Source organism: Ursus americanus, chromosome 31, assembly GCF_024610735.1.
Source record: "Ursus americanus isolate L20-20 chromosome 31, mUrsAme1.1.p, whole genome shotgun sequence".
Taxonomy (NCBI): Eukaryota; Metazoa; Chordata; class Mammalia; order Carnivora; family Ursidae; genus Ursus; species Ursus americanus.
The window spans coordinates 12,278,579-12,304,478 of record NC_142157.1 but is presented as its reverse complement, the minus strand read 5'-3'; the positions used below and the strand labels follow the sequence as shown (position 1 = coordinate 12,304,478).

At 37.0% G+C, this 25,900-nt stretch overlaps 1 pseudogene across 1 annotated transcript; it reads left to right on the top strand.

The window, feature by feature from the left end:
* Positions 1-30: 30 nt before the first annotated feature.
* On the top strand, positions 31-23,979 carry LOC123802813 (doublecortin domain-containing protein 1-like; annotated as a pseudogene). Its single transcript, XR_015722412.1, has 5 exons — positions 31-514; positions 956-1,112; positions 1,574-1,735; positions 20,865-20,958; positions 22,352-23,979. The product of XR_015722412.1 is annotated as a doublecortin domain-containing protein 1-like (transcript).
* The last annotated feature ends 1,921 nt before the right edge of the window (positions 23,980-25,900 follow it).

Sequence of the window (25,900 nt, the reverse complement as noted above, 5' to 3'; positions counted from 1 at the left end):
CGCTGGGATCACGCCCTGAGCCGAAGGCAGACGCTTAACGACTGCACCACCCAGGCACCCCAATTTACCTAAAATTCTTATTTCAAAGTGTTTACTTGGCTTCTGTGGCATTAAGAATTAACAGGGTTAGTTAGAGAACTTTGAAAAAAAAATACAACATGCTAGTCATTTGCCATCTACTTTTGCTGAGAAAATAAGAATTGAAATTGATTTTTTTTTTTAAGATTTTATTTATTTATTTGACAGAGAGAGACAGCCAGCGAGAGAGGGAACACAAGCAGGAGGAGTGGGAGAGGAAGAAGCAGGCTCCCAGCGGAGAGGCCTGATGTGGGGCTCGATCCCAGAACGCTGGGATCACGCCCTGAGCAGAAGGCAGACGCTTAAGGACTGCACCACCCAGGCGCCCCCGAAACTGATTTTGAATGAAGACAAAACTTAGAAATCTTCCCTTTCTACCTGCAAACAAATCTGAGATGAATGCAGTTACAACTAACTTTATAATAAGAAACTTAGAGTAAGAAGCTATTTGAATTTCAAATCTTTTTTAAAAATCAAAGAACTTTTGTAAACATAAAAACTTAAGGGAAGATCTTAGCCATTTACTATTTCATGGTGTTAGGACTCTCTTCTGTTTTTTGTTTTCTCACAGAACATAGCTTGTATGCATATAATTTTTTTAAATGAGTGTTGTGGTGTCTTATAAGTTCATTGATAAAAATCATTTATTCTAAGATAGGTGTTTTACATGAACAGTTATAACACTTATCCTATGTTAAATTTTTAAAAATATTTATTAAGTAGATATGGACAATCTTAGCCTATAAAAAGTTTTTTTGAGGAATGCTTGGGAACAATCTTTAGGGCTTATATCTATAAAAAATGTCTAAGATAATATTTATTTAAATGATTTTACTAATTAACATGCACCAATTTTGTGGGTTTTTTTTTCCTTCAGAGTTGCAGAGTTCTCTTCTTTAAAATTTCAGCCAGCCCAGAATTGGCATAGATTGTATCAAAGACACAAACTTCATCCCAGAGTGATTACAGTAACAGCTTACAAAAATGGATCTAGAACAGTCTTTGCCAAAGTTACAGTACCAACCATCACCTTGGTAAATAGTGTTCAAAGGTTTTCAGTGCTTTATTTCTTCCCTTACCCTTTTATAATTTAAGAAATGAAAAAGATGATATTTATTGTGTTAAAATTTTCTTTTTAGTAATGAATCTGCAAATTGTTTATATATACGTAGATCTCACAGGTATTTTATTCCTTTCTTTTTTATGAATATATAAATGGTTTATTGAATTAAACAGATACTAGCTTTATATCTTGTGGAGTTGTTAAACTGACAGCGTAAGGACTAAAATTGGACAATCATTAAATAGTCTGCTTTACCTTTTATTTTTTATTTTCAAGGGCTAGAAAATATATTGGTGGAGTTACTTGAGTTACTTAACTTGGCCAGTGACTCAATGGGTGTGTTTTCATTGTTAGCACCTTTTGTTTCATGGCAACGTGTTACTTTCTTTGGCCTAAATCACTTTCTCTTACCTCTTGCTTGCTTTCTTCTAGTTGCTGGAGGAGTGCACAGAAAAGCGAATCTGAACATGGCCGCTCGAGGAGTGTTCTTGGCAGACGGCAGTGAAGCCCTCAAACCTGAAGATACACCCTGTGAAGCCGACGTTTATGTTTCAACAGGAGAGCCCTTTTTAGATCCATTCAAAAAAATTAAAGGTAAAAAAGAAAAAAAAAATACCCTACGCCCACCCACAGTAAATTGCTTAAGGGGTGCAGTTAAAGAATGATTTTCATCCTGTCTTTTTTGCATGGTTTAACAAAACTAATGTTTACGCATTTACAGCTCAGTAAGAGGATAACGTGCTTAATGAAAGAAAAACCACTGACAGCCACGTTTATTGCCCTTCATTAGCATTGGTGCTTAATTTAATATAGATCTGAATAGACATTAGGGAGCCTACGGGAGGTTAAATGGTGAAAATATAATAAACTAAATCAGAGATTATTGAATTTACTGTTCAGTTCCTTTGACACCCAACAGACATAATTCATTAGATTTATTCTCTCAGAAAATAGTTCAAGGTTTCAAGTAGCATTTATTCATTTACACTCTTGGTCTTTTTTCAGAAAGCATTAACATAACTATGAAAATGTGGTCAGAATGAGCATATAATTCTTACATACATGAGATTTTCCTAACAAAATTTTTCATAAAGTAAATGCTACAGCTTGACTTTTTTTTTTTTTTTAAAGATTTTATTTATTTATTCGACAGAGATAGAGACAGCCAGCGAGAGAGGGAACACAAGCAGGGGCAGTGGGAGAGGAAGAAGCAGGCTCATAGTGGAAGAGCCTGATGTGGGGCTCGATCCCAGATCACCGGGATCACGCCCTGAGCCGAAGGCAGACGCTTAACTGCTGTGCCACTCAGGCGCCCCTGCAGCTTGACTTTTTAAATCTTGAAATGTGTGTATGTGTGTGTGTGTGTATATATATACATATATATGTAATTTATATGTATATGTATAGATAATAATATATACACAAAATATAAACATATGTATTTTAGACATATTTGCTGGTAAGGTCTTTCTTTTAAAAGTCCTTTGTTTATAACATTTCAGAAATGTGATTTTCTAAAATAAAACAAACATTTTTCTTTCTTCAGTAGGAAAGAATGCATTTTAAGAATGAAATAAAAGTACTATTCTTACAAGCATGTCATACCATAGTCTGTTATCAAGTGCTATATATGGTAATCACATTTAAATGACATAAGAACTTTGGCATAAAAATTCAGTGTATCTAACTGCTGTATTCCCCTATACTTTTAATTCCTTATTAGAAGTATTTTTTTTCTGCAACTGCTACAAAGCTGGTGAACCAAGGACAAGTCTAGACAGTAATTGCATACATGGAAGAGAAGTAATTATGGAGTTCATTACAGATTAGGTGATGAAAATTCTTCCTCTATTAATGTCATTATATAAGATGATACTAGGATTTCTATCTCTTTGAAAATTCTTGATCATCAGGAAATAATTTCCTGAATTCAGTAGAAAGTTCAAGGTAATTTGGTTCAAGGTAAAGAAATTTGTTGCTACAATACTCACCAAAAATTACCTATGCGAGAGTATAGACTCTATTTTTCAAATCTTTATTTAAGTTTAAACTATGGCTGCTTTTATCTTGTATTCATTGAATCATTTGTATAAATCATCTTCTATAAACACATGCATCTTTGTGGGTAAATGTTTCTGTGACTATTTTATATTTAAATGTATATGTAATGAATGCTTCCTTAAAATCCTTGATTATTTTTATTAATAAGAAATATTGCCTTTCATATGATAATGGTATTGTAGAAGAGATGTATAAAACTTATTTATAGTTAACTTCCTAGAAATTTTTCTGGACATGTATGCCTAAAATAAGTGTTACACACATGACTGGCTTGGTGGATGATTTTTAAATGTACAAACTAATTTCCTCCTACTTTTTGTTTTCTCTTTTATCCTTTTTAAAGCCAAGTCCAGAACAAAAAACTTCTCTGCTTTGTCTGCATATCTTTGGCTGTGTTTCACTGTGACATGCACTGCTGTTCTTGTAGCACCAAAATGTTGGCACACACTCCTGAAAATTTCACACCATCTCTTGCTGGATCAGCAAGCTTAACCCACCAAAATCTGGTGTTGTGCAATGGTTTTTGACTGATAATCAATCTTTATGCTGCTCAACAGTTGTTGCTGGGACATGGAGTAGAGTAGGTGGCAGATGTGCCTTGTCTTTTGAGAAAAGAAGTTGTAGGTGAGCTTGGACACAGACTAGCATATCACATGTCCATTCAAAAGACCTAGGATAAGTATAATGGGGAAAAAGCCACTTGTCTAAGTTAAGCCTATAAGCCTGAAGACTGATATTTGGCTTCTTCCAGATCCTTAAGAATATAAATGTAAATAAATATTATCTATACATAGTATAGTCTTTAACTTGAATTAAATATTTTGAGAGAAGTGTGGGGAGATTTCATATATATATATATATATATATATCCCACATATTCACATGTACCTTTTCAGATCAGGTTAAAATTACCTTTCTTGCATGTGTTTTATAGGTAATTAATAATTTGCCAATTTACTATGAGTGTACCATAAAAATAAAGACAAGTATGAATAGCTTCGAAGGTGGTAGATAAATTTAGAGTAAGGAGGCATTCTAAAGGTAAATAAGGGGAAAACAGCTGGCAGAATTGGGTGTTGCTATTGTATCTTTCTACATGAACATGAATATTTTATATGCAATTAAGCAACAGACATTAGAGTAAGTAATTGGTCATTACTTTAATATAAAGATTTTCATTCGTTCAGCAAATGTTCATTGAGAGCCTACTATGTGCCAGGTACTAGGCCAGTTCAGAGAGAGATGAAAAAAGGGGCTTATAGTCTGACTTCTTTTTTGTCTATTCTTTCATCTCTGATATTAAATTCAGTTTAATTCAATTCGATCTAAATGTAAACTAAAAAGTATTTTATTAAGTATCTACTATGTATGCAGTCCTGGCTCAGGGATAGAAGTCCTGGTCTTTAAGGAGCTTAAACTGAGTAAATGAATTATAAATCCTTAAAACTGAGAACCCTCTTCAACAATGTAAATCCAATGGGTCTTCCAAAGGAAAATTTACACTATATCTGCTACAGGAAGGCCAAATGAGTCTATGTGTATTTTGGCAATTATATTTTCATACTTCATTGTTTTCTTATCCTTTGGAAAAGCAGTGTAGGTAGTGAAAATTGCCTCAGAACTATTTCCAGATTTACTAGGGTAGAAAAGGACCTAAGGAACATTTCTGATTTTTAACTACTTTACTACGCCTTTTGAGGACCACTGTTGACAGTCAGTGCCACTGGATTTAATAGAAAGCCAGAGAGCTATTCATCACATACCTCGAAACACAAAGCATTCTTACAGAGGTCAAGCCAAGGTCAAGACTGACATGAAGCATTCCCTGTTGAAATGCAGTATTAGAATAATTCTTACATTTTGAAGTTAAATGCCTAAGCAGAAGATTATGTATGGGAAAAATAGAATCTTTTTATAAAGACTGTTGATGAAGATCAACTGTCTGATTAGGTCATATAATTCTGGCATTTGAAGATTCTGAAATCTATTAATGATTCTGCTAGAATTGTAAAGATGTAGTTAATGAATTGTTTGAAGAGGAATTTTAAAAGTTTTCAGATCCTTGGGCATGCACTTTAGGTTTTATTCACCATTTCCTGAATCTTCTTTAATGGTGGCACAGTGAAAATTCTTACCTCAGATTCATGGGGTTTATAAGAGGTTAGCTCCTTTATAACTGCTAGAAGCTGTAGGCAGTGCCAACCTAGCATAAGATGTGCCCTGCAATTGCTTAAATGTCTTAAAGAAGATGAGAGAAAAAAACTGTTTGGACCTAACTCATTAGGTCCAAATTCCATTGTACGGAGTTCTGATTGTTTAAAAAAATTTTTTTTAATATTTTATTTATTTATTTGACAGAGATAGAAACAGCTAGCGAGAGAGGGAACACAGCAGGGGGAGTGGGAGGGGAAGAAGCAGGCTCATAGCGGAGGAGCCTGATGTAGGGCTTGATCCCATAAGGCCGGGATCACGCCCTGAGCCGAAGGCAGATGCTTAACCGCTGTGCCACCCAGGCGCCCCTAAAATTTTTTTTAGTTTTATATTTTCATTCTTTTCTGTATATTCTATTCTATTTGGCTTTTAGAGCTGTCATTTACAGTGATTCATTTCAGTCCTGAGTTTTGTTAACCAGAAATGAAACTGAGTACTATGAATAAGATTTTACATCTCTAATAATATACTGTATTGCGAAGATGTAGTCACAGAAAAAAAAAATCCATGAAGTCTTCTTGATACTACACCTAAGATCTAAATTTAAACCTAGAGATTTTCCGCTAACTGCCATGTGATCTACAAAAGAAATAATTTGCTGCGACAGCTTGTGATTGACAAGAATATGTGTGAGCACATTTAAAATAGGCCATCTTTTCATGTAGAAGTAAATGTCAGTGAAATGATGGATTCTCATCATTTTAATTATTGATTTTTCAATATTTTATTTCAATATTTCAATTCCACGACACACAAGACACATTCTAAATAGTAGCATAACAATTTTTCTCCTATCTGCGTCAATAATGAAATGTTCTGCCATATTTTGTTTTTCAAAAAATGCATTAGTTTAGGGGCACCTGGGTGGCACAGCGGTTAAGCGTCTGCCTTCGGCTCAGGGCGTGATCCCGGCGTTATGGGTCGATCCTCCTCCGCTAGGAGCCTGCTTCTTCCTCTCCCACTCCCCCTGCTTGTGTTCCCTCTCTCGCTGGCTGTCAAATAAATAAATAAAATATTTTAAAAAAAAAAGCCACTTCCGTTCTGGTGGCTTTAAAAAAAAAATGCATTAGTTTAATGAACCTGGATTCATGCATTATATTTTGTTCCATTATGTGTTTCCTGAATTTGTTGATTTTTAAATGGTTGTGTTAAAAGCACAAGTTTCAAGAAATAACCCACTACCCACCTCAAATCACATCTTGCTGTTCTTGCTGCTAGATCTCAAGACAATGCTATAGTTCTGGCTGTATCGAGGACTGCTTTAGTCCACTAAAGCTAATATTGGGCTTTGTGATGATCACCTATGGGGTGAGCATTACTTAATTTGAGCAACTACTATAGCAATTAGGGTGGGTTTTCCCAAATTCCTTGTTATTGTATTGTTTGAATAGTATTTGGATTAGGCAAGATTATTTGTCAGTCCATTTTATCTCCCACTTAGCTGCATATATTCAAAAACGAGAATATGATATTAGATAGAGGATAAAAACTCACTTTCTTCTGAAATAGCACATGATTCTTTGCAGGGGGGTGGAGTGGGGAGGGAAGGGCAGAGGGAAAGGGAGAGAGAATCCCAAGCAGGCTCCATGCTGAGCAATGCAGGGCTCAGTCTCACAACTCTGAGATCATGACCTGAGCCAAAATGAAGAGTTGGGTGCTTAACTGACTGAGCCATTTAGGCGTCCCACCACCTGATTCTTTTACCTATTTTTAGAAGTGAGGATAAAACTTAGGTGTATATTTTATTTATTTCCCTATCACAAATGTTTAAAACCTGTAAATAAGTATGTAGAGTATCTTTAGTATATAAAGAGTAGATTTAAAGAATGTTGCAAGAGATGGATCCTCCAAAAACTGTCCTTAGCTAATAAGAAAATCAAGAGCATGCATGTGACAGCACCTCTTTATACTGTAAATTACAAAATCATTGAGAATCATCTAAATCCTTGACATATTCACGAACCGTTCAATTGCATATATAGAGAGAGGATACACTTGTTTAGTGAAGGGGCCTGCAAACTTATAACTGTCCTGATAATTTGGATACTTTCTGCATGTCATGCCTGAGCTCTATGCTTTAAGTGTATTGTATTTACTACTCAGAATTCCCAAGTTAGTGCTACAACTCCATAATCTCTTACATGCAATTCCAAAATCCAAAATTGAAGATAAACAATTTTTTCAACTCATTTGGTAGCAGAACCTTCCTTAGTATAACTAATCAATTATTTTATTGAAAAGTACTATGTTTGATGATGGACTGCTACCCTTAACCTTCCTGGATGCATTACTTAATATATGATCCAGGCACTATTAGGATATAAGCACTGTATTAACACTTGAACCCAAAACTTCTATTTATGGAATTACATCTGACCTTGGGGAGTTTGGTTAAGGTCTTTCTGTCATAGCTGCAAAGAAACCAGATAAATTTTAATTCGCATAGAGTATTATCTCAGAAGTGTTATAAAAACTGTCTTTATCACCTTGAGTTGTTTGCTACATGGGTAAAAGTGGACAGAGAGAATATCTCCCTGGCTACAGCTGAGAGAGTACATGAGAGGTAAAAAAAAAAAAAAAAAAAAAAGTAGTTCTCCATCTAAAGAGGCTGAAGAATAGTTAAAGAAAGACCATTCATTCATTTAATCATGATATTTATTGAGTCCCTATAGTGTACCAGGCATTGTCCCAATCTTAAGATTATGGCATGAACAAGAGCAAGATCTCATGGAGCTTAATGAGGTAGAAGGAGCAAAGACAATAAATATATAAAGAAGTAAATAAGGTATTTATTGACAGTGGTGTTATAAAGGAAATCAAATCGTGGTATCATAAGAACAAATAATGTCGTGGAAACAAAAGGAGATAATTTGTCAAATGAAACAGGCATTTGTAGTAAACTCTAAATCATGTCTTTTACACAGGTACTATTTCAGGGGTTTACCTTTTAGACCATTAGTTTTTGAAGCTTTCAGACATCTATTAGGAAAGACTTGAGAAATGCATTATTATTTAGTGGCAAGAACACTAGACTTGAAGTCAGATGATCTTGCAAGATTCTCGTCCCTTTTATACGACCTTGAATAGATTGGTCTGTGCTTCAATGACCTTACCTGTAAAATTGAGGTAATAATATCTTAAAGGATTATTGGATATTGTCTTTGTTTCTAAAAAAAAAGATAAATTATTTGAAAATTAAATGTAAATGTCTAGACTGAACAGAACACTGGGAATAGCATTTCTTTTTTTTTTTTAATGATTATTTATTTTATTATGTTAGTCACCATACAGTACATCCCCGGTTTCCGATGTAAGGCTCAATGATTCATTAATTGTGTATAACACCCAGTGCACCATGCAATTCGTGCCCTCCTTACTACCCATCACCAGCCTATCCCATTCCCCCACCCCCCTCCCCTCTGAGGCCCTCAGTTTGTTTCTCATAGTCCATAGTCTCTCATGTTTCATTCCCCCTTCTGATTACCCCCCCTTTCTTTATCCCTTTCTTCCCCTACCAATCATCCTAGTTCTTATGTTCCATAGATGAGAGAAATCATATGATAGTTGTCTTTCTCTGCTTGACTTATTTCACTTAACATTATCTCCTCCGTGCCGTCCATGTTGTAGCAAATGTTGAGAACTCGTTCTTTCTGATAGCTGAGTAATATTCCATTGTATATATGGACCACAACTTCTTAATCCAGTCATCTGTTGAAGGGCATCTCGGCTCCTTCCATGATTTAGCTATTGTGGACATCGCTGCTATGAACATTAGGGTGCATATGGCCCTTCTCTTCACTACGTCTGTATCTTTGGGGTAAACACCCAGTAGTGCAATGGCTGGATCATAGGGTAGCTCAATTTTTAACTTCTTAAGGGACCTCCACACTGTGTTCCAGAGTGGCTGTACCAACTTGCATTCCCACCAACAATGTAGAAGGGATCCCCTTTCTCCACATCCTCTCCAACAATTGTTGTCTCTTGCCTTGTCTATTTTTGCCATTCTAACTGGCGTAAGGTGGTATCTCAGTGTGGTTTTGATTTGAATTTCCTTGATGGCTAATGATTTTGAACATTTTTTCATGTGTCTGTTAGCCATTTGTATGTCTTCATTGGAAAAGTGTCTGTTCATATCTTCTGCCCATTTTTTGATTTGTTTATTTGTTTCTCGTGTATTGAGTTTGAGAAGTTCTTTGTAGATTTTGGATACCAGTCCTTTATCTGTAGTGTCATTTGCAAATATATTCTCCCATTCCGTGGGCTGCCTCTTAGTTTTTCTGACTGTTTCCTTGGCTGTGCAGAAACTTTTAATCTTGATGAAGTCCCATAAATTCATTTTATCTTTTGTTTCTCTTGCCTTTGGGGTTGTATCATGAAAAAGGTTGCTTTGGCCGATGTCGTATAGGTTGCTGCCTATGTTCTCCTCTAGAATTTTGATGGATTCCTGTCTCACATCGAGGTCTTTCATCCATTTGGAGTTTATCTTTGTGTATGGTGTGAGATAGTGGTCAAGTTTCATTCTTTTGCATGTACCTGTCCAATTTTCCCAGCACCATTTATTGAAGAGACTGTCTTTTTCCCACCGGATGTTTTTTCCTGCTTTATCAAATATTAGTTGCCCAAAGAGCTGAGGGTCCATTTCTGGGCTCTCTATTCTGTTGCATTGGTCTATGTGTCTGTTTTTGTGCCAGTACCATGCTGTCTTTGTGATCACAGCTTTGTAGTACAGCTCGAAATCCGGCATTGTGATGCCCCAGCTTTGTTTTTCCTTTTCAACAGTTCCTTGGAGATTCGGGGCCTTTTCTGGTTCCATACAAATTTAAGGACTATTTGTTCCAGTTCTTTGAAAAATGTCCTCAGTATTTTGATCGGGATAGCATTGAAAGTGTAGATTGCTCTGGGTAGCATGGACATTTTAACTATGTTAATTCTTCCAATCCATGAGCATGGAATATCTTTCCATCTTTTTGTGTTTTCCTCAATGTCTTTCAAGAGTGATTTATGGTTTCTAGAATATAGGTCCTTTACGTCTCTGGTTAAGTTAATTCCAAGGTAACGTATGGTTTTTGGTGCTATTGTAAATGGGATGGATTCCCTAATTTCTCTTTCTTCGGTCTCGTTATTCGTGTACAGAAATGCAACTGATTTCTGAGCATTGATTTTGTATCCCGCCACGTTACTGAATTGCTCTATAACTTCTAATAGTTTGGGAGTGGCTTCTTTTGGGTTTTCCATAGAGAGTATCATGTCATCTGCGAAGAGAGACATTTTGACTTCTTCTTTGCCGATTTGAATACCTTTGATCCCTTTTTGTTGTCTGATTGCTGTTGCAAGGACTTCTAGTACTATGTTGAATAATAGTGGCGAGAGTGGGCATCCTTGTTGTGTTCCTGATCTTAAGGGAAAGGCTTCCAGCTTTTCTCCATTGAGAATAATATTTGCAGTAGGCTTTTCATAGATGGCTTTTATGAGATTGAGAAATGTACCTTCTATTCCTACACTCTGAAGGGTTTTAATCAGGAAAGGATGCTGTATTTTGTCAAATGCTTTTTCGGCATCGATTGAGAGGATCATATGGTTCCTGAGTCTTTTCTTGTTGATATGATGTATCACGCTGATTGATTTGCAAATATTGAACCACGCTTGCATCCCAGGTATGAATCCCAGTTGATCGTGATGGATAATCCTTTTAATGTACTGTTGGATTCTATTAGCAAGTATCTTGTTGAGGATTTTGGCGTCCATATTCATTAGGGAGATCGGTCTGTAATTCTCCTTTTTGAGGGGGTCTTTGCCTGGTTTGGGGATCAAGGTAATATTGGCCTCATAGAATGAGTTTGGTAGCTTTCCTTCTGTTTCTATTTTTTGAAATAGCTTTAGGAGAATAGGTATTATTTCTTCTTTGAATGTTTGGTAGAATTCCCCAGGAAAACCATCCGGGCCTGGAGTTTTGTTATTTGGAAGGTTGTTTATCACTGACTCAATTTCTTCATAATTAATTGGCCTGTTTAAGAAATCAATTTCTTCCTGTTTCAATCTTGGTAGTTTATAGGTTTCCAGGAAGGATTCCATCTCTTCCAGATTGCTTAGTTTATTGGCATATAGCTGTTGATAAGAATTTCTAATAATCCTTCCAATTTCAATGGTGTTCATCGTGACCTCTCCTTTTTCATTCATAATTTTAATAATCTGGGTCCTTTCTCTTTTCTTTTGGATAAGTGTTGCCAGTGGTCTGTCAATTTTATTGATTCTCTCAAAGAACCAGCTTCTAGTCCTGTTGATCTGCTCTACTGTACTTCTGGTTTCTGCTTGATTGATTTCTGCTCTAATCTTGGTCAACTGCTTCCTGGTGAGTGGATTAGGTCTGTCCCTCTGTTGCTGTTCCAGCTTCTTGAGGTGAGAATATAAAAACTGCATTTTAGATTTTTCTTTTCTTCTGAGTGAGGCTTGGATGGCTATGTATTTCCCCCTTAGGACTGCCTTTGCAGTATCCCATAGGCTTTGGACCGTTGTGTTTTCATTCTCATTGGTCTTCATAAATTGTTTAAATTGATTTTTGATTTCCTGGTTTATCGAATCATTCCTGAGCAGGATGGTTCTTAGTCTCCAAGTGCTTGAGTTTCTTCCAAATTTTTCCTTGTGATTGAATTCCAGTTTCAGAGTGTTGTGGTCTGAGAATATGCAGGGAATAATTTCAATCTTTTGGTATCAGTTGAGACCTGTTTTGTGACCCAGAACATGGTCTATTCTTGAGAATGTTCCATGGGCATTAGAATAGAATGAGTATTCTTTGGTTCTGGGGTGTAGTGTTCTATATATATCTATGAGGTCCAACTTGTCGAGTATGGCATTCAAAGCTCTTGTTTCTATGTTGGTTTTCTTTTTTTTTTTTTTTTTAAAGATTTTATTTATTTTATTCGACAGAGATAGAGACAGCCAGCGAGAGAGGGAACACAAGCAGGGGGAGTGGGAGAGGAAGAAGCAGGCTCATAGTGGAGGAGCCTGACGTGGGGCTCGATCCCGTAACGCCGGGATCACGCCCTGAGCCGAAGGCAGACGCTTTAACCGCTGTGCCACCCAGGCGCCCCTCTATGTTGGTTTTCTGCTCTGGTGCTCTGTCTATTGCTGATAGTGTAGTGTTGAGGTCCCCTACTATTAATGTATTTTTATTTATATGTCTCTTTATTCTGGTTAAGAGTTGGCTTGTGTATCTTGCTGCTCCCCTGTTGGGGGCATAGATATTTATAATTGTCATATCCACTTGTTGGATACATCCTTTAAGAATAATATAGTGCCCTTCTGTATCTCTAACTGTAGTCTTTAGTTTAAAATCCAATCTGTCTGATATGAGAATTGCTACCCCAGCTTTCTTTTGAGGTCCATTGGTGTGAAAGATGGTATTCCATCCCTTTACTTTCAGTCTGAATGTATCTTTAGGTTCAAAATGTGTCTCTTGTAGACAGCAAATGAATGGGTCATGTCTTTTTATCTAATCTGCAACTCTGTGGCATTTTTATGGGAGCATTTAGGCCATTTACATTGAGACTGATTATTGAGAGATATGATTTTAATGATGCCATGTTGCCAGTAAAGTCTTTGTTTCTATAGATTGTGACCTTCTGTTCTGTATCACTCTTGGAGCCTTTTTACCTTTATAGAACCCCCCGTAATATCTCCTGTAGGGCTGGTTTCATTGTTACGAAATTGGCCAATGACTGGCGATTCTGGAAGGTCTTTATTTCTCCATCCATTCTGAATGACAGCCTTGCTGGATAAAGGATCCTTAGCTGCATGTTTTTTTCTGAAAGAGCTTTAAAAATGCCCCCCCAACCCTTTCTCTCATTCCAGGTCTGTGTAGACAGGTCTGATGTAATTTTGATAACTTTGCCTTGGTATGTGAGAAATTTCTTTGCCCTGGCCACTTTCAATACTGTATCCTTGGATCTAATATTTGTGAAATGCACTATGACTTGATGTGGCGTAGGTTTGTCATGGTTGAGCTTGGGAGGGGTCCTCTCTGCCTCCTGGACATGAATGCTTGTTTCCCTTGCTAGATTAGGGAAGTTTTCAGCTACAATTTGTTCAAATATCTCTTCTAGACCTCTGTTTTTCTCCACCCCCTCGGGGATGCTGATGATTCTGACATTGGAACGTTTCATTGAATCAGTAATCTCCCGTAACCTACATTCGTGGGCGTGGATTTTTTTAAGTCCAGATTCTATTTTAGCTTTTTCTTCTACTAACCCATCCTCCAATTCGCTAATATGTTCTTCTGCCTCAGTGACCCTGGCCGTCAGAGCCTCTAGTTTTGCTGCATTTGGCTCATAGAATTTTTAATTTCTGCCAGATTCGCTCTCATTTCCGCCCTTAGAGATTCTATATTCTCATTAACATTTTCATTAATACTTTTTTCAAGTCTACACATCATCTTGACCATTGTTACTCTGATTTCCATTTCTGATAATTTGGTTATATCCATATCCATTAGTTCTGTGGCTGAGGCCACAGACTCACTGTCTTTTCTTTGCTGGTGGGGGGACTTCTCCTTCTCGTCATTCTGATGAGGAGAGGTTGCGGTGTTGTCCAGAGCCCAAATTATTGACCGGGACCTAGGCCGGGCGCCCTTGTTTTATAGGGATCTTAGGGATGTGGGCTTCTTCTTCTTTTTTTTTTTTAAGATTTTATTGATTTATGTGATAGATAGACAGCCAGCAAGAGAGGGAACACAAGCAGGGGAGTGGGAGAGGGAGAAGCAGGCTCCCAGCGGAGGAGCCCAATGAGGGACTCGTTTCCGGAACCCCGGGATCACACCCTGAGCCGAAGACAGGCGCTTAATGACTGCACCACCCAGGCGCCCCAGGATGTGGGCTTCTTGATTTTTCAGCCTGCCTTCTGTGTTCTGGGGGAGGGGCCTGCCGCGCTGATACTCAGGCAACCCTGTTTGGGTAGAGTCTCCGTGTCTCCTGCGAGGGGAATGGGGATGGGCACACTGTGAGCTGGTATTTCCAGGCTTTTGTCCTCTGGCGGCTTTCCCTGGCAGTTTGCTCTGCCTCTTCTGACAGTCAGAGCAGCAGTGGCCGAATCTCAGCCTCTGTCTCAGAACTGAGGGATTGCGGCCCGTTCTCCACTGATGTTCTGGCCACTTTAACTCTGTTACTGTTGGTGCTGCTCAACCCTGCAGCGTCCCGGGATGTGCGCCCCACACCCGGCGTCCCAGCCCTCACTTCCAGGGCCGGCGCGTCTCTGTCCCATGTGTCTGGATGTTAACATAAAAACATATCTTAGAGGAGAAGGGCTTTGTTGGATCTAATAGCTTGTTGATTTGGCTCACTTGGCCAGGGGTGATGTTGAATTCTCTCACCTGGACTGAGGTAGTGGTAAGCCAAACCCAGAGGCTCTAGACTGTGTAATCACACAAACTCCATGTTGGCCATTCCAGAAACTGCAGTCTTTGCACCAGATATGCCCATGGGTGGAGGTCACTCCCAGAAGTATAAACAGATTAAACTAAAAAGAGTTTGTAGAAAATCTTTTTCCAGCTGATTGTCACAGAGTCTGGTTTTACAGCATGATGGTTTTAAATTTCAGTATCAAAAGGGTTCTCTACAACCCATGCTGTAAGAAATTTACAAAATGTGAATTTGTAAAAATAATATTTTAACAAACTTAGCAGTTACAGATGAGTGAAAATGGTATTTTAATTAACCTTACTATTACAGCAAGATGACACTGTTAAATATTTTCAATTGTGAATTATAAGAATGACCTTACAAGTAGAGGGTTTTTGTTTACAAGTAGAGGTTTTCATTTCAGGGTTTTTGACAGGAATTTATATTAATACTAATTCATACCAGTAATAATTTACTCTGAGAAAATGATTCCTGAAGGTTGGCATTGCTTAAACACTGCAAGGATCTTTCATCCTGAAAGTATGAGAGAATGACAGTGTTGCTAATGCATTATTAATTTCTAGTATCTGATTTTCTAATGCCGGTTTTTTAAACTCATTTAATTCTTAAAATTTGGCTTGCACAAACACTTTTACTGATATTTTGTCACAATGAAAAGAGGGATCTTAGAGTTAGAAAGCTGTGTAATTTTACTTGACTGATTTTTTTAAACACAAAGGCAGCAATATTTGAAATAATTTTTAAAATCATTGAAATTTTAGCTGAAATAAATGGGACTGTCTTTAAATAGCTCACATTTTACTTCATTTAATTGGTAAATTATAACTTTGAAGGAGGATATTTAGATATTTGAACCTTCACCAGTAACTAGAGAATATAATTTGTTCCAAAGGGCTTCATTGAATTTTTAAATAATAAAGTTGTAATATTAAGAAATTGAGAACTAAACATAAAAAATGGAAAGATCAAGAATTTGGGGACCCAAAGGAGAAGGCTCTATGGGACGAAGTGTAGATTCTTAATAACATTGAGAGATGACTGGCTAAGGAAGAATGCGTACTGAATTGTCTCCTGTTAATATTTCTGTCAAGGAGAGTGGTGGTGGTAAATCGATAATCCTTAGAGACAAAGTCACATGGGATAAGGTGACCAATAGGAGAATTTTGCTACTCAGAGACAAACAGTGTCAATAAAGTATTTTTAAAAACACAAGGGTGGATCCCATGCCAATGTCAGCAAGTACATTCCACTCCCCTTTCTGTCTAAAGTCACAGACAAAACTCCAATTTTTTCTGATAACTTCTCTCTTATATTTTGAATATTGCTTTATAAGCATTTTTAGTAAAGATTTCAGCCCATGGATGGGAATCCTACGTGAACTTATGTGTAGTAATCACTAAAGAAATTGACCCAAAAGAGTGGGAAGGAAGGCAGGAAGAGTGACATTTAGAGTCACCAGCATTATTGCCTTATTTTATTGGGTGACAAGGACCAGTCCCAGCCATGGGGCTATTCCAACTTAGATATTCCAAGGGAGTATTGTGTCTGACTTGTGAGAACACATGCCGTTGGTCAGGAATTGAACTCCTGCACTGATACCCTACAATAGGCAGATTGGAGGTCAATGGATTTGCTCCACATGACAGTTTATAGTCACTTCTGAAATACATTGCAAGAACGTTGTTATTTAGGTAAAGCATTGGTACTGTGAGTATTTCCCTCATAAATTAGAGGGTCCAAGACTATTCTGGTAACTTCATTCTTAGTCATAAACAGATATGTCTTCCTGATTTTGAGAAAGAGAGCAGCAATACATAGTTTCTGAGAAATTGCCCAAAACTGGATTGCAGCTAGCATGTAAGAAACGCACAGAATCCTGTGAATGCCTGTGGGACTACGTGGCTCATGAAAACATTATTGATCATGTGTAGGGGTAGAATAAAGGCTGAGAACCTCTGATGTAATCCAGTAAAGGCCAATTTGTCAAATTAAATTAGTCAATTAGATATTTGCCTTTTAAATGCAACACACATCACTTGATACAGCAACTAGATAAAACAAATTAGTCACAATATTTGAAAGTTGTTCTCCAGACTGAAAGAAAAGTACAACTTTGTCTTTATATACTCATGAAGCCCTTTAAATATGTTCGTTGTCACAAAGAAAATGAGTTGGTTGGGTTAGGACTAGGATTACAGCTTCCAATTTTAAAGTAAGGATAGGGGCGTGAGGGTGGCTCAGTCGGTTAAGCATCAGACTCTTGATTTTGGCTCAGGTCATGATCTCAGGATCATGGGATCCATACCCGTGTAGGCCTTCCCCCTCTCTGGTCTGCTTGAGATTCTCTCTCTCTCTTTGCTCCTCCCCTCACTCATGAACGCTCTCTCTCTTTCTCTTTCTCTCTAAAAATAAGTAAATAAATCTTTAAGGATAAAATTGGGCAGAACTGGAGGCAGGGTGGTAACAGCAATGGAAAGATGTTTTTTGTACTATGTAATCATGTAATGCGTATCATCCTTCAACGGTTCTAAGTTATGTAAAAGCAGTAGTACATTATAGCCATTAATAGTGAAAATGGAAGACAAAGTATTTTCAATTCGGATTTGGAATGTGTTATATACTTTTTAAAAAGATTTTTATTTATTTTATTTTATTTTATTTTATTTAAGTCTCCATGCCCAGCATGGAGCCCAACATGGGGATTGAACTCACAACTCTGAGATCAAGACCTGGGCTAAGATCAAGAGTTGGATGCTTAACTGACTGAGCCACCCCAGCACCCTTCAAGATTTTAAGTAATCTCTACACGCAATGTGGGTCTTGAACTCACAATTCCAAGATTAAGAGTCGCATGTCCTACCAACTAAGCCACCCAGGCGCCCGTATTATATACCTGTAAATGGATATAGTGATTCATGTTTTGGGAGTCACTTTCAAAAATCTAATAAAACTTGCATGAAGTTACTTGATACTCTCCAGCACCCTTTGTTACTTTAACTTTTTTCATGCTGTGAATAGAACTTTCCCTCTAACTGATGCATGTTTAAGTCTTCACTGATGTTGAAAAGGTCTGTATTGTTTCAAGGGCTATATCAAGACAGATCAAGATATTAAAATATTGAGAAAACAGGGGCACCTGGGTGGCTCAGTTGATTGAATATCTCACTCTTAATTTCAGCTGAGGTCGTGATCTCAGGGTCATGGGTTGGAGCCCCATGTTGGGCTCCATGCTGGGCGTGGGGCCTGCTTAGGATCCTGTCTCCCTCTCTGCTTCTCCCCCGTCACTCTCTATCTCTCTAAAATAAATCAATAAATCTTTAAAAAAATAAAATAAAGTAAAATACTGAGAAAACTCTACCATATTAGAAACCATTAGAAGAAGTTCTTGAGATTCAGGCTCATGGGAAACCTTGAAATGTGGTTTATTAATTCCACTTTTTTAGTACCCAAACAACATAAGTTATCAAGGTGAACTGTGATCAGACTATATTTGTAATTGATTTTAGGACACTTGGAAAGAATTTAAAACCCAAAGAAAGTACCTTACTACCTAATTTATTTATTTTTATTTTTAATTAAAGTATAGCTGACATATTTGCTTCAGGTGTACAATATAGTGATTCGACAATTATATACATTACAAAATGCTTACCACAATAAGCATAGTTGCCATCTGTCACCATACAGTGTTATTATAATAGTATTAACTATATTCCCTATGCTGTACTTTTCATTCCTGTGACTTACTTATTTTATAACTGGAAATTTGTACCCCTTAGTCTCCTTCACCTATTTCGCCCATCTGCCCACCTCTCTCCCCTTGGGCAACCCCTAGTTTGTTCTCTGTATTCATAAATGTGTTTCTCTTTGTTATTATTGTTTGTTATTTGTTTTGTATTCTAGATTCCACATGTAAGTGAAATTATATGATATTTGTCTTTGTCTGTCTGACTTATTTTGTTTAGCATAATACGCATTAGGTCCATCCATGTTGTAAGGAATGGCAAGATTTCACTCTTTGTTTATGGCTGAGTAGTATTTCATTATATATACATACCACATCTTTATCCATTCAACTATCATTGGACACTTGGGTTGCTTCTGTATCTTGGCTTGTGAATAATGTTGCAATAAACATAGGGGTGCATATATCTTTTCAAATTCATGTTTTCATTTTCCTTGGGTAGATACTCAGAAGTGGAATTACTGGATTGTATGGTACTTATATTTCTAGTTTTTTGAGAAATCTCCATACTGTTTTCCAATTTACATTTGCACCAGCTTACATTTCCATGAACATGCAAAGGTTCCTTTCTCCCCCACATCCCTGCCAACACTTGTTATGTCTTGTCTTTTCGATACTATTCATTCTTACTGCTATTAGGTGATATCTCCTGTGGTTTTGATTTGCATTTCCCTGATGATTAGTGATGTTGAGCATCTTTTCATGTGTCTGTGGGCATCTATAGATCTTCTTGGGAAAAACATCTGTTTGGGTCCTCTGACCATTTTAATTGGATTATTTGTTTTTTGGGGGTGTTCCCTTGTATGAATTCTTTATATATTTTGGATATTAGCCTGTTATTGGAAATATCCTTTGCAAAGACCTTTTCTCATTTGATAGGTTGCCTTTTCATTTTGTTGATGGTTCCTTCACTGTACAAAAGCTTTTTAGTTTGATGTAGTCCCAGTTGTTTGTTTTTCCTTTGTTTCCCTTATCTGAGGAGACATATCTAGAAAAATTTTGCAAAGGATGATGTCCAAGAGGTTAATGTCTCTGTTTTCTTTTGGGAGTTTTATGGCTTCAGGTCTTATATTTAGGTCTTTACTCCATTTTGAGTTTATTTTTGTGTATGGTATAAGAAAGTGGTCCAGTTTCATTCTTTTGCATGTAGCTGTCCAGTTTCCCCAATACATTTATTGAAGAGACAGTCTTTTCCCCATTGTATATTCTTGCCTCCTTTGTCATAAATTGACCATATAAGTGTGGGATTATTTCTGGGTTCTCAACTCTGTTCCATTAGTCTATGCATCTGTTTTTGCACCAGTACCATACTATTTTGGTTATTAAAGCTTTGTGATATAGTTCGAAATCTGGGAGTGTGATACCTCCAGCTTTGTTCTTCCTTCTCAAGACTGCTTTGGCTATTCCAGGTCTTTTGTGGTTCCGTACAAATTTTACAATTATTTGTTCTAGTTCTGTGAAAAATACTGTTGGTATTCTGATAAGGATTGCATTGACTCTATAGATTGCTTTGGGTAGAATGGGCATTTTAACAATATTAATTCTTCCATTCCATTAATATGGTATATCTTTCCATTTATTTTGTTAATTAAGACCAAATTTAAAAGTAACATGCTCCCATTGTAAATTAATGAAAAATATAAAAAATAACAAGAATAACAAAATTTTCCCATAGTTCTAGCATTATTAAATACAGTGTAACCACTTTTTAATATTTATTGTGTCTCTTTTCTCTCTTTTTTTTAAGATTTTATTTATTTATTTGAAAGGAGAGACCGTGAGAGAGGGAACACAAGCAAGAGGAGTGTGAGAGGGAGAAGCAGGCTTCCCACTGAGCAGGGAGCTGGATGCAGGGCTCGATCCCAGGACCCTGGGATCATGACCTGAGCCAAAGGCAGACACCTAATGACTGAGCCACCCAGGCGCCCCTCTTTTCTCTTTTTTTATTAATAGTTGTTTGTGTGTTTTTAGTTTATTTTTATTTATTTATTTTTTTAACTAAGCTCTATACCCAATGTGGGGCTTGACCTCCTGACCCTGAGATCAAGAGTTGCATGCTCCACTGACTGAGCCAGCCAGGCACCCATGTTTGTGTGTTTTTAAAGTAAAATTGTGATCTAGTGATTTCAACTCCTTTTTTTTCTTTTCATATATTAGAAACATTTTCTAAATCAAGTTTTATTTTACAGTATAATTTTTATAGCCATGTAATATAGAAAGGACTTTAAATGTTTATTTGATTTAGACAGAGCTTACTGTAATAAATTACTTATAGGTTTCTTTCCCCCCTGGGTAGGTTTTAGATACTTGCACAATGAGAATGAACCTAAATACGCCAGCCAGATATCTTTATGATTTGTATGGCAGAACAATTAAAGATATTTCAAAAGGTAAGTGACAAAGATTTTATTAACTCTATGATAACATTTCAAAAGGCATTACATAATTTTGTTTTTACTTTGTATATTTAAAAGGAAAACAGCTATAATAAAAGTGTAGTTTTAACATGTCTAAATATGTCATTCGTACACAAAAGGAAATTATGAAAGGGATTAAGTTTTGAGAAACCTTTATTTCAGCATGTGTTGGTCCATTTGGTCTTCTTTTTTTTTTTTTTTAAGATTTTATTTATTTATTTGACAGAGAGAGACAGCCAGAGAGAGAGGGGACACAAGCAGGGGGAGTGGGAGAGGAAGAAGCAGGCTCCCAGCGGGGGAGCCTGATGCAGGGCTTGATCCCAAAATGCCGGGATCACACCCTGAGCTGAAGGCAGACGCTTAACGACTGAGCCACCCAGGCACCCTGGTCCATTTGGTCTTCTATCACAAAAATACCATAGGCTGGGTGGCTTGAACAACAAACACTTATTTCTTATAGTTGTGAAGTCCAAGTTCAAGATCAAGGCCCTGGCAGATTCATTGTCTGTTGAGAGCCCCTTAACTGATTCATAGACTGCTATCTTCTGACTGTGTCCTTATTGGTAGAAAGGGCAAGGGTGCTCTCTGGGGTCTCTTGTGTAAGGACACTAATTCCATTCACGAGGGCTCCACCCTTATGACCCAGTTACCTCCAAATACCATCACATTAGGTTTCAACATTTGAATTTTGGGGGGACATAAACATTCAGCCTACAGCACAGCTCAAGTTTAGATTTAAAAAAAAAAATCAGTATTTTAACTTGAGTAAGCCGTCACTTAATAAACAAAAGCAATTGATAAATTTTCGTAATTAATAGGTATTTTCTATGGTATACAGCTTTCAGAAGAGAAAACTGAGAAATCATACTGATGTGTTCTCAGATAGAAATTTTTTAATTGTTTTGGTTAACTTCTAGAGGTTTTCAAAAGTTATGAAATGTGTTCTAAAATAATTTCATTGTATGTCTTTGTCAAAATATGAGACCTCCATCTGTATTTTTTTTTTTAATATTTTATTTATTTGACAGAGAGAGAGAGCCAGCGAGAGAGGGAACACAAGCAGGGGGAGTGGGAGAGGAAGAATCAGGCTCCCAGCGTAGGAGCCTGATGTGGGGCTCAATCCGGGAACGCCGGGATCACGTCCTGAGCCAAAGGCAGACGCTTAACGACTGCGCCACCCAGGCACCCCAATTTACCTAAAATTCTTATTTCAAAGTGTTTACTTGGCTCTGTGGCATTAAGAATTAACGGGGTTAGAGAACTTTGAAAAAAAATACGACATGCTAGTCATTTGCCATCTACTTTTGCTGAGAAAGTAAGAATTGAAACTGAATTTTTTTAAAGATTTTATTTATTTATTTGACAGAGAGAGACAGCCAGTGAGAGAGGGAACACAAGCAGGAGGAGTGGGAGAGGAAGAAGCAGGCTCCCAGCGGAGAGGCCTGATGTGGGGCTCGATCCCAGAACACCGGGACCACGCCCTGAGCCGAAGGCAGAGGCTTAACGACTGAGCCACCCAGGCACCCCTCCATCTGTATTTCTAAAAGTACTGATTTGCTAGTCTCTAAAAGCAAAAATACCATGAATTCCATATTTGTACTGCTATTAAATTACTATTAGTAGCAATTGCTATTATTTAATTTTTACTTTTTAAAATTTACTTTTTATTGCTTTAGTAGTAATTTCTATTACTTTAGTAGTGTTACTGTTAGCACTACTAAATGTACTACTGTTATATCCTATCACTTCATTTAAGCCTTAACTCCATATGCCTGAAGAGGGCAAAATATTAAGTGGCATACTTAAACTGCAAGGCTAGATCCAGAAAGCTTTACGTTTTTTAAGGATATGGCTACACTGAGCACTTACATTTGTTTCTAATATCTTTGCTTGTACTATATAAAAACAAACCTTTACTGGCTTTATCATCTTAATACTATTGAGTGACTACTATTCTATTTTGATACTTATTGTTATAACTCTTAAATTTTTTTTCTGCCAAGGATTATATGTGTGTTTGTGTATTTAGAAAGGAAATCAATTTTTTCTTGGTCATTTTTAGTGTTTGTGTTAGGTATGATAATTATTTTTCATTTTATTAGGAGTTTTTAATATGAAGATTTCAAAACTTCTGTAGACACACCCATTATCTAGCTAGTTATTTACCTATAAGACATATGTAACACAGGGAACACTTTCTTATGGTCTTTTGGGGGGAGAGGATACAGAGGATATCATTATTGAAGTTTATTTCTTTTTTCTTGCTGTCCCCCCCCCAATCACACTGGCTAAAATGATCTTTATGATCAACAATATTATATAATCACTCTTAAACGTGCATTAATAAAATAAATAGCTAACACATTTTCTTAAGACCCTATCTAGCTTTGAATTATTTCCAGCTCACCGGGAATTTAAATATTGTATTTGAATAAGTCGTTAGAATTGAAACTATAAGGAACTCTGGTTAAAGGGAAAGATTTATATTTAGAATGTTGATTTTTTTCCCCTCCCAAATGTGGTATAACAGAATTACCTATCAAAACATAAAAGCTCTGACTCTGAGGTGTGATGCTTCATGGATGCCAGAGGCATTCAGATTCGTGTCTCATGCTTCACGTGTCCCAGAAGTGTGCTATTATCACATTTTAATGCGTGCCTTGCCCTGTGTTTTTGCATACTTATAAAAGCTTACGCCCTCTGAAATTAGCCTGTGCAACTACTAACATGTGGAAGCACAACAAGTTCACTAGACTTAACAGACTCAAAGAAGCTAATCCTGTTGGAGGAACTTCCAGTCTGTAGCACCCTAGTCACTTAACATTAAATTTTTGCATTTCTATTTTCTTTGTTTGTTAGTATAATTTGTGCATCAAATGATTGAAGTCCCTAAACTTTTATATTTGATGGTCTTCTGAACTTCAAATTGGAAAAGGTCAAGTGTTATGTGAAAGTTACCTTTTAATTTAAATAATCACTAATACTCTCATTTGATGACTCTTGTTGTTTGCTTGTTTTATGTCAGATCAGAAAATCGTGTCTAATGTTAAGATCATAGCAATTAATTTTTATTTATAAGGACAGATTAGAAGTGTAATTGTACCAAGGACTAATAAGTAAAAGATACACAATTTCTTCTTTTTTTAGAAATAGATATGCTTTGAAGGTTTTCTTCCTGTCCTGTGAGAAGTGAGCCCAATTGGCATGACACTAAACTTTTACTTTATCAAGTCTAGTGAAACCCTTAAAAACCCATGGGATTTAAAAATTGTGTATGTTTTTAGATTTCTAAACCATAGAAGTTTTTTTTTCAAAATGTTATTTATTTATTTGAGAGAGAGAGCACAAGCTGGGGAGAGACAGAAGCAGAGGGAGAAGCAGACTCCCCGCTGAGCAGGGAGCCTGACACGGAGCTCGAACCCAGGACCCTGGGATCATGACCTGAGCCAAAGGCAGACACTTAACCGACTGAGCCACCCAGGGACAACTGAACCATAGACGATTTTAACAAAGAAATTTATATTGTTAAGTTTTTCAGTTATGGCTCCTACAAAGTTATGAAAAGTTCTTTAGTTACGGCTCCCACAAAGGTCTATTCCTTCTAGGTTAGAAGAGAACTACCCACTGTGTAAAAATGTCATATTCCTATATGTGGTCAACATGCTAGTACAGCATTTCTGCTAGAACTAATACAAAAAAATGCATTCTGCAAAATCGCTCCCATGAAAATCACAAGGCTATGAAAATAATAGGGTTGAGGAAGATCATTCAAAATCAATGCACCTTTAAAATCAGAATACTAACTTCAATAATAATCATGAATTTAGGAGATACTGTCAACAGCCTGGCTAGGTATCTCAGAGTGCTGCTGCAGAAGATATTAAAACTGCACCAAACAACAGAGGATGAGACAATGCAGATGGAAATCAACTGGAGGTTTGAGCCAGTGGGGCTTCCTTTAACGAAGGTACAGGAGGAAGCAAAACTTCCACAGAGTCCTACAAGGAACCCCAGGGCTGCAGCCAAGCTAAAGTCTTTTTTCTTTCCTGCCAAAGGATAGAATTCTTCTCCTTCTCTGTTGGCCTCCTTTGCCTAGGAAAAAGCACATATTCACCAACCAAATTTCTATACTGTACTGACATCATTCCCTGTTGAGCTGTTCGGTATAATAGAAGCACATAACAGTGGCAGAACACATGTAGATAGTGTCAGATTTTGGTAGATTTGTTTCATAACACCCTCACTCCCCCTAACATTTCCTAACTTTTTGTTCTCTTAGCTTTTTGGCTTAGTTATTCCATTAATGGTGAACCAGAGGAGTCACTCTCTCTCATGAGGAAGGAGATCCTTAGTCTCTTATTCCAGTAACCAAACCCCAATCCTGTGTGGACCCTTCTAGATCCTGGTGGGTAGTATGAAATTTACACTAGAGGACTCTGAAATGACTTGGAATATAATTATATTGGCTCCAAGGCCATGCTACTGAACACTGAATGTTCACTTCCTATTCCATTTCCCACCCCAAATTATACGTAGTGGCACCGTCCAAAGTAGCTATTTATTTTCTGACACGTTCTTCAGAGACTCTACAATGCAATGAGAACAAATGACAGGATCAACGCATTTCACTCACAAAATTCCAAAAACATACCCTGAACTTGAATGTTAACTCTTGTCCATTATGAAATTTTTGTGAAGAAATTAAATTCAGAGAATAAAATTCCAAAGAAATGAAAATCCAAAATCCAAAATCAAATAATCTTACCTTTGTGAGTTAAAATCCAATAAAAGTTCCAACTCCTCAAGATAAAATTCGAAGAAATTAAAGCCCTTAATTTTTATTCTTCCCAGTGTCAGCCAGATGACTTCAGGATGCCTAGTTTGAACTGGAATTCCTCCATCAGCTACCTTCTGG